The sequence below is a fragment of the Sander vitreus genome, chromosome 2 (genome assembly GCF_031162955.1).
Source record: "Sander vitreus isolate 19-12246 chromosome 2, sanVit1, whole genome shotgun sequence".
Classification (NCBI taxonomy): domain Eukaryota; kingdom Metazoa; phylum Chordata; class Actinopteri; order Perciformes; family Percidae; genus Sander; species Sander vitreus.
The window spans coordinates 8,617,190-8,626,867 of record NC_135856.1 but is presented as its reverse complement, the minus strand read 5'-3'; positions in this window follow the sequence as shown (position 1 = coordinate 8,626,867).

Here is a 9,678-nt window from a genome sequence, read left to right as displayed (position 1 = left end):
AAATTCAAACTAAAATGTGGCCAGTAGGTATGGAGTCTCGAGTGTGCTAGGATAATTGCATATACAACATACTATACTTCACATAGCTTACAACAGTGTTTCTCAAACTTTTTTCAACATTGTACCCCCTTTGAATTGCTTTTTTAAGCCAAGTACCCCCTGAACAGTGAAAAAATCATTTTTGGTAGAAAAATAAGTCAATATAAAGAGGTAGAATACAGCGGCAGCAGTGATAGGTTCACTAAACAACAACCTTTTTTTAAACAAAAACATTTAAATGCTACATTTCAAATGTTTAGAATCCATCACTTTAAATTAGCATTTTTTTCCACGTACTCCCTGCAGTACTCCAAAGTACCCCTAGGGGTACACGTACCCCCATTTGAGAAACACTGGCTTACAAAACACTCTCACCTCAGGGTCCATTCAGTAGCTGTTCTGGAGAAAATGGGAATGAAAACTAATTTGACCATGAGGTGAGATTGTTTTGTCAACTGTTTCCACGGTCAAGAATGAACTCTGAACCTCAACTAGACTACACATAATTGCATTTAATTGATGCGTTGAAATAATAATAATAATTTGACACTATACAGACAAAGATATGTGGACAGCACTTTTGTGTACTTGGCGTTTTTTTGTCGTTTGTCGTGTCCCTTAGTTCAAATTAAGGCAGCCTTTTCAGAGTGGGCAAATCTAAATGTCCACATAAATCACATACTGTACATACATACGTAGGTGTAACTTTTGGTTGTCCACATACTTTTGGCCACTTAGTGTATTTTTTTAGTTATGTGAATGATAGATGAATTAAATTATAAATAACAATTAAAAAATAACACATTTATTTTATAATGGCATACATTTAAAATGGCTCCAATTGTTCAATACATTTTTCATTCATTTACTCAGTCATATTGAACTCCAAAGTAAAAGCATTTTTAAAATGAATTTTGGCTTTTATTGCCTTCATTGAGAGGATTAAGTAAGGAAAACAGGGGAGAGAGAGAGAGAGGGGGATGACATGCAGCAAAGGGCCGCAGGTTGGAACCAAACCCACGGCCGCTGCAACAAGGACTGAGCCTATGTGCATGGGGCGCACGCTCAACAAGGTGAGCTAACCAGAAGCCTCATTTTAAGTTTAATTTAATTCACTATTTTTTGGTTGCTTTTTTTTTATAAATGTATCAATCTAGTCATTGATTATAATTGTTATATAACACTTAAAGTGCTCATATTATGCTCTTTTTCAGGTTCATAATTGTATTTAGAGGTTATATCAGAATAGGTTTACATGGTTTAATTTTCAAAAAACACCATATTTTTGTTGTACTGCACATTGCTGCAGCTCCTCTTTTCACCCTGTGTGTTGAGCTCTCTGTTTTAGCTACAGAGTGAGACATCTCACTTCTGTTCCATCTTTGTTTGGAGTCGCACATGTGCAGTAGCTAGGTAAGGACTACTACCCAGTCAGAAGCAGAGTATGAGGGAGTGCCACGCTAGCAGCTAGGCGAGCATTATAACACGTGTTACAAAGTGACACACATTCGTCACGGAAGTAAAGGCTGGACTACAACAGAGCTGTTTGGAGCAGTTTGTGAACAGTTTTTTCTATTGGAGATGTTAAGTCCCTTTAGGGTGGATTTGGGGATTTTTCACTTTGTAAACCTATAACATGCACAAAAAAGATATGTAACACAATAAAGGAAAGGGAAAAAGCCAAAAAGCATAATATGAGCACTTTAACACTGAAAAAGCTGATAAGAAGAGGTAAAAAACCTGTGTGAGGTCTGAGACTGACAACAGTGTTGATGGTGTGAAGTGTGCATCAGAAAATTACCACCGTCACCTGACAAAGCACGTCTCCAAAATCTGATACACACAGACAGACCCTCATTCACACACACACACACACACACACACACACACACACACACACACACACACACACACACACACACACACACACACAGGCCGGCACAGAAAAACAAACACGCACTCAGGTGTGATAACTGTGTGTGTGTAGTCTCTCCCTCTCTGAGCAGGCAGTAGGCCAAAGAGGGTTTTAACACGCTTAATGGGATTTCACACTCTGCAGTACACACACGTACACACTCTCGGACACACAATAATGTTGAAGATAAACATGTCTGAAAGCTATGTGTGATCCCAGACAAATAAACACACACACACCCACACATGCACACTCTCCGATATAAAAGGATTTGTCAGGCTCCCACATTGTACATGCAAAACTAATGGACTCCAGTATCCACACAGTAACATTACTGTTACCTAATCATTTCCAAAAGACGAGGCTTCACACACCTGCCAGAATGGAAACACCGACTCACAGGTAGCTGTATCCTCTGTGCAAATCTGCCATTATGTGTGTCCAGCATCAGTGTTGCATTAGTGCTACAGTGGTCATTGTGACCTGTTACTCTTCAGGTGGTGTTGAAGGTCTTTTGAGTATAAAATGCTTCCTGAAGGCTTTAAGACAGCTGTAGTAAGATTGGAATTCACAGTTACTATAGATCCCAATGGTGAGTCTTGGCTATAAAACATTTGTCAAAATGTTCATAAATGTTTCACACTACTCCTGCAACATAATCCATTTCTCCACTGTTGATCTGTATGTTCTCTTATATATCCGTTCTCTCTATGATCTCTAACAGTAAGGTGTGACAGGGTTCTATTTATTTATAGTCCTTAATGGCAACTTTCCATCATATATCATTCCCTGAGTCCCACGTGCAAACACTTAATTTGGTAAACTGCTTTTAATTTTTGTGCTCAAACCTGGCTATTGTTGCATGTTGTGCCCGTCTCTCTCTCAACTGTTATCCAATAAAGGAAAAATGCAAAAAAGTATTAGATGTATTGTATTATCCAATTTGACATAATCCTGTTAGTCCACTTGTCCACAAAATGGCATGGTTTTCAGTCAGTCGTGTGACAGCAGTGGACTACAAATAAGTGTTCTTGATTTAAGTGTGTTAACTGTCTAGCAACTGAGAGAAAATGTACAGTAGTTATTGCATCAGCATGATTCCAGCACCACCTATTTCACTGTGCTACATTCTGGTCTTATTGGGCACTACCCGCTGTGATTCCAAGCTGACTAAAGCTGTCATCTCCATGAAAAAGCAAGCTACAAACTTTTCAGAGCCACCTGTCAAGTCTGCGGGCGGAGAGGATTTGATATTCAGAAGATTGACTTTTTTGTGAGTAAGAGCACATCTGTTTAGACAGATAATATTCAAAAACAAGTGTTATCTAAAGCTCCTCCAGAAAATAGTACTCTGAGAAGTGGACTGAATTTTTACCAAACAAGCAGCTCTACTGTAGTTATCTGTTGTCTTCAGAGCATGCAGGAAAATATGGGACCGTGCTCTGGTAGGTGGACCGTGTTATGGCCTGTCTGAAAACTTTTGCTAAGTTTGACTTTAGAACTTTACCAGACAATTGATCAGGGCTACATACCATAACTCAAAGAGGAAAGCATCTCTCGCTCTCTTTCAACTGTATTACTACAGTATCTGTCTCTCTCTCTCTCTCTCTCTCTCTCTCTCTCACACACACACACACACACAGCGAGCAGCAGCTGAAGAAGCATCACTCAGACACCTCAAGCTGTTCATTTCCCTCCTGTCTTTATACATGCAGCCAACTGTAAAATGTTATGAAAAGCAAAATCAGTGTGTCTGCTGAGCACATGCACACACAAGCAAAATCACTTTTTCCAACTGCCACTTCCTGATAAACACATTATGGTTAAAAGTATTAATACGACCCGCAACTCTGCCGCGAGCACGTTTGTGTCTCTGCGCGCCTGTCAGCTTGTGTTGTTAATTTTTGGTGTGTGCTTGTGTGAGACAGACACTGAATTTGGGATGTCGAACGTAATGGAAATGCTGCTCACCTGCTATTCAGGATGCTGCTGTGTTGACAGAGATGGAGACAACCTCTGCTATGATGGCAGGAACGGCAATTGGGATAAATGATTGAAATAATGGAACACTATGGTACAAACACACACGCCATGCAACTACACTACAGATAGCATACGTTCAGTTATATTTTGTGCAACGACCACCAACACCAGCACTGCAACACATACTGACTTCTGACTTCCAGAAACCATCTGCTTTAATCATACACAGTGTAAAATGTGTGTATGTATAAAATCTGTGAGACCTTTCTAAATTGATGATTTGAAGAGGGCGGATTGTGTTCATGGTCTCGGTCATGGTGTCACTTTTGGAGTTGAATCAGCCAGACTGAGGCAAATGGTGGAGCCTTGAACCTGACTGGAGGCCACTTTAGAGGGGACTTGTCAGTCACTGTTTAACATGCCCAAAACAATCTTGTATAATATTATCATACTGTGCAACAACTGATTTAAAAAGAAACTAAGACCATTCATGTTAAAATAAATTAATACAATTTAATGAGCTGTGTGATTTGCATGACTTAATTGTTTGAAAGGCTCAACTCCAGGGGGCCGTACACACAGGTTGCACACGGAAAGAGACAACATGCAGTGTCTTTAGTTCACTTGGTGCATCTGACAAGATTTTACAGCAGAAATGCTAATTTGCATTCTAATCTTATTTATTTCTGAAGAGCTGGGGAATGTAGTGAAAAGTAAAAGAAGGTTGTACAACAGGTCATGAACTTGGAATTGGGCTTCCTTTGTTTTGGGTCAGTAACATTGCATCAGGCACCTGCTACAGTTTTGGCCCCAGAGCTGCGACCCAGCCACTGAATGAAATGGCAATACAGTAGCTGTCTCAGCTGCACTGCCATTAAAACTCATCTGTAGTTTTTAGTGCGTGGTCTGGAATTGAATTTGGCAATTGTGCGCACTGGCACTTTAGAGGGCTTTAATACCAAATAATTATGGAACATAATGTCAGTAAACGGCACATGACTGGACAATACTTGCCAAAGCTGTTAGTAAAGTCCAGCTTTCACTTGACGGAGCTGTGACTCATCTCTTTAAGAGAAAGTTGTGCTTTGATTGAACTCTTGAAAATTATGAAATGTTTAATTTAAAAAGAAAATTAATTATGTTCACCCAGTATGACCTTTTCCTTAAATGCAAAAATCTCAGCTGTGTCTATTACACAAATACTTAGTTGTTTACTTTATATCTTAACTCTGATTCAGCATTTAGTATATGTGGGTTGGAAGACACTGGGTACCTTTCCTACTGATAACAACAATACTTTATACAATGCAGAACAAATCCTCTGTGTCTCATTTAGTCTGGAGTTCTTTTCTAATGCTGCTCTACTTTTAGGACTTTTAGGATTTAGGATGATACAATGTTTGTAGTTTTACATAAAAGTCATGCCCAGGGCTCCTTTAACAATGTAATCAAACATATCTGAACTCTAAAACCAAGAGAATTCCAGCTGCATCCCCCATCCTCTGGTTTGGCTTGTTTAAACTCAGTATTGTCCTGTGTATGAAGGGTCTCATCTTTCTCAAACCATCTAATTGTACATAGTTTCCCGGTCTGCACTAAACCACAAATTCCCAAACAGTAGCTGCAGGGCACCTACAGTCAATGACACAATAGGACATCGGATCACATGCTCACACACACACACACACACACACACACACACACACACACACACACACACACACACACACACACACACACACACACACACACACAATGATGGAATGTAACTAAGTACATTTACTCAAGTACTGTACTTAAGTACAAATTTGAGGGACTTGTACGTTACTTGAGTCTTTTCCTTTCCTGCCACTTTCTACTTCTACGCCACTACATTTCAGTGGGAAACATTGTACTTTTTACTCCACTACATTAAACTGAAAGCTTTAGTTACAATTTACTTTACAAATTCAGATGTTTTTGCACACAAAACACTTGTTTATAAAATATGTTTTATTATAAATTAAACTACCCAACAGTGTAACAGCCTACACTTACAGCTGAAATGATTAGCCGATTAAACGCTTAGTTGATTGACAGAACTGTTTGGATCGTGTCCAGTTATTAAAATGTGAGTATTTTTCTGCTTTTACTTTTAATACTTTAAGTACATTTTCCTGATGATACTTACATAATTTCATGCAGGACTTGTAACAGAGTATGTTTACAGTGTGGTATAACTACTTTTACTTAAGCAAAGGATCTGAATATTATATTACATGTCATTTAGCGGACGCTTTTTATCCAAAGCGACTTACAGTTGTTACATATGTCAGAGGTTGCACGCCTCTGGAGCAACTAGGGGTTAAGTGTCTTGCTCAGGGACACACTGGTTGATGTATCGCAGTGGGAATAAAACCCAGATCTCCCACACCAAAGGCATGTTTCAAATCCACTGCGCCATCACCAGCCACTACTGTTCCATCACTGCACGCACGCACGCACGCACGCACGCACGCACGCATTAGGATGCCTTTGTGGTTGCTCATGTAATGTAAATCTTATTTTTCCAGTCTATGGTGCATATACAGTTGTGTGTCAGCAGAAAATACACATACAGTAAACATACAATATGTACACAAATACACACATGCTTTTAAGAAACACCCAAAGGACTTTCAAGAGCAGAAACAAAATAAAACTAGCAAAAGCCGTCTTGGTTCGTCTTTCCACTGTTCAACAATCACCACTCCACAGGTTGAAATAAACCCTTAATTCACCCATTTACATGTGTAAATATGCTGGCTTTATACACGCTAAAAGTACTGATTATTTACATGGAGTCTGGTGGGTTTGGTGATGGAGATTTTTTAGTTGTTTTTGGACTATAGCTGCTCTCTCTTGTCCTGAGATAAAAAGATAAACATCTTGTTTAAAAGCTTCTAGACGTTGAATCTCTTCACAAAATAATAAAGTTTAAACCATTATTCCTGCCGGCCTCGTTGAAAGAAAGAAGTTGATTTTAAGCACTGGCCATGTTGAAGTTTCTGCACAAACAGTCAAAACTTCTCTGGAAACAAGAACCTCTCTGAGACATTCCTCCTCTCTTTGACCAACTGCATTAAAACTGTCCAGTCATCACTTTTAAACACATCTAGAATTAACATTTCATAACATTTCATAACATTTCCCAGATTTGTTTTCTTCCGTTTTCAGTGAATCAAGTTAACTTCCCTTTTCTTCTGGAAGAAAAACCTCAGTTCACACTTCCTCAAATTAATAATCTCTTCACACACACACAGATTTAACCTTTAAGGGTTTATACTTTAAAACGTTTTAGTCAACATTTTAGTGACTTTGAACACTGGTTTTAAACAACATCCAATCCATCCACGGAAACATTTCTCTGAAACCTTTGTTGGTTTTAATGCTTTTTTTGAAGTTTCTGTCTCTTGTTTGACACTTTTTTGAAGTTTTTTGAAGTCACTTTTTTTCTGACGTTCTTTTGTGTCACTTTGAACACTTGTTCTAACCCTCCTGTTGTCCAAATCTGACCCATTTTCAAAACATTTCTATATCAGAAATGTGAATCTGAACCCATCTGAGAATAAACAAGAGCGAGTTGACTGGATGAGTGAATGAATGAGATGATTCTTATGCAGTGACCTCATTTAGGATCCTAGTGGCCTGAGGATAGAAGCTCCTCCTGACCATCTCAGTGCTGGCCTGGTGTATCTGGTACCTTCTTCCCAACCTCAACAGGGAGAAAAGGCTGTTATCCAGGTGGCTTGGATCTTTAATGATTCTCCTAGCCTTTTTCTTGCAGCGCCTGGTGTAAATATCCTTTGGGCAGGATAGAGTATTGCCTATTGTATGTTCAGACGGACAAACCACTCTCTGCACTGATCTTCCACATCAGAACGCTCTCAATGATGCAGCAGTATTAATCCCTCAGTATTTAAGGGGATAAAGGGAAGTTCCTGCAAAAAGTCTCTGCCTTGCCTTTCTCACTACTGAGTCAGTATGCAGCGCGCAGGTCAGACCCTCATTGATATGGACACCACGGTACTTGAAGCTGTCCACCCTCTCCACTGAGGACCTGTTGATATTAACGGTGTAGTTCCTTCCCTGCTTCTTTCCAAAGTCCACTATCAGCTCTTAAGTCTTGCTGACATGCATGAGTAAGTTGTTAACCTGACACCAGCAGGTCAGGTCCTCTACTTCCTTCAGCTAGGCCTTTTCATTGTTGTCTGTGATCCGGCCGATCACAGCTGTGTCATCAGCAAACGGGATGATGGTGTTGGAGTCGAAAATGGCTACACATGCATGTGTGTACAGGGAGTATAGCAGGGGACTCAAAACACAGCCCTGGGGTGCTCCGGTGTTAAGGATGAGTGTGGAAAAGGTATGACTGCTCAGCCTCACCGCCTGGGGTCTACATGTCAGGAAGTCAAGGATGCACATGCACAGTGAGGTCTTTAATCCCAGGTCCTTTGTGACGAGCCTGGAGGGCTCTATGGTGTTAAACGCTGAACTGTAGTCAATGAGCAGTATAAATGTCAACGGATGCGTCTCCATGACAACTGAGTGGACTCTATCCACTGATGAAGACTGGGGCTGTGTCCAATATCACCCCCTCATTTACTAGTGCCTCCCATATACACTCCATAGTTTACTTTAGAGGAAGCAGTAAATCGAGATGTGGGACAACTGTCAATTTTTGCATCTACAAAATGTGATGCGTTGCATTGTGGGATTGTTAGCAGAAAGAGGTTTCTATGCCATGGACACAACTTTCTCATCCCATAATGGGACTTTTTTTAGGGAACTATATAGTGGATAACTTTCACACTTCTGACCCTCAAATAAAATTATAGTTATAGTGCACTATATGTTAAATCAGGAGCAAAAATGGGAAGTGGACACACTTTTATTTCCTTTGTCAAGAATAAACATTCACATGTAACAATCATATTATAAAAAAAAAAAAAATCAGCTTTAACGTTCTATAATCCAGAGTGGGATAATTAATGATGTTTAAGATATTAGCTAGCAAAACTTGCTATATTAATCATGTCATATTGCTAACTGCTCCCTCTTTTTAGCCTGACAAGCCAGACCCACATCAAGATGTTGGGTCTGGGAACTCACCATTGGCAGGGCTCAATCCAAGGGGCGGGATAAACGGCTGTCTTTCAAATTCCCTCTGCATGCAATAGGATAGCGCTACAACCAACCAGAGCAACGCTAGTTGACAGATTAAACGTATCTGGTCGGCAAAACTCCGAACACATCTTCCTTTTTTAAGAATGACTTCAGCGCCGTTCTTTGTTCTTTTCTCAAAGAAAAGCTTAACTCCAAGTCTTCCAGAGTCGCAGCCAAAGCTAATTCGAAAGACCGCTGTTCGCCGGCAGCAGCAGCCATCTTCTTTGTTTTCAAGTAGCAGTTCACGAGGAACCTTCGTAACTCTGGCGTCATTATGTTAAGCCCGCCCACTGACTCTATACACGATGTGATTGGCCCGCCTAGAGTTTGGCTTTTCCAGCTCACAAGCCAACGGAGAGTTGCTAGACTGACCCTGCAAATTACATTTGCTGCAGATAGGGTGCGTCTAGATTTCTAGGCTACCCTCTTTTAGCATCAAACTAAAAAACTAAGTGAACATCAGCATCCTGTAGCTAGTAGGATCAGAAGTATCCAACTGCCAGAGCTGCAGAGCTGCACCTTGCTGCTGCCTATTCAAAATACAGAACACAAATGTT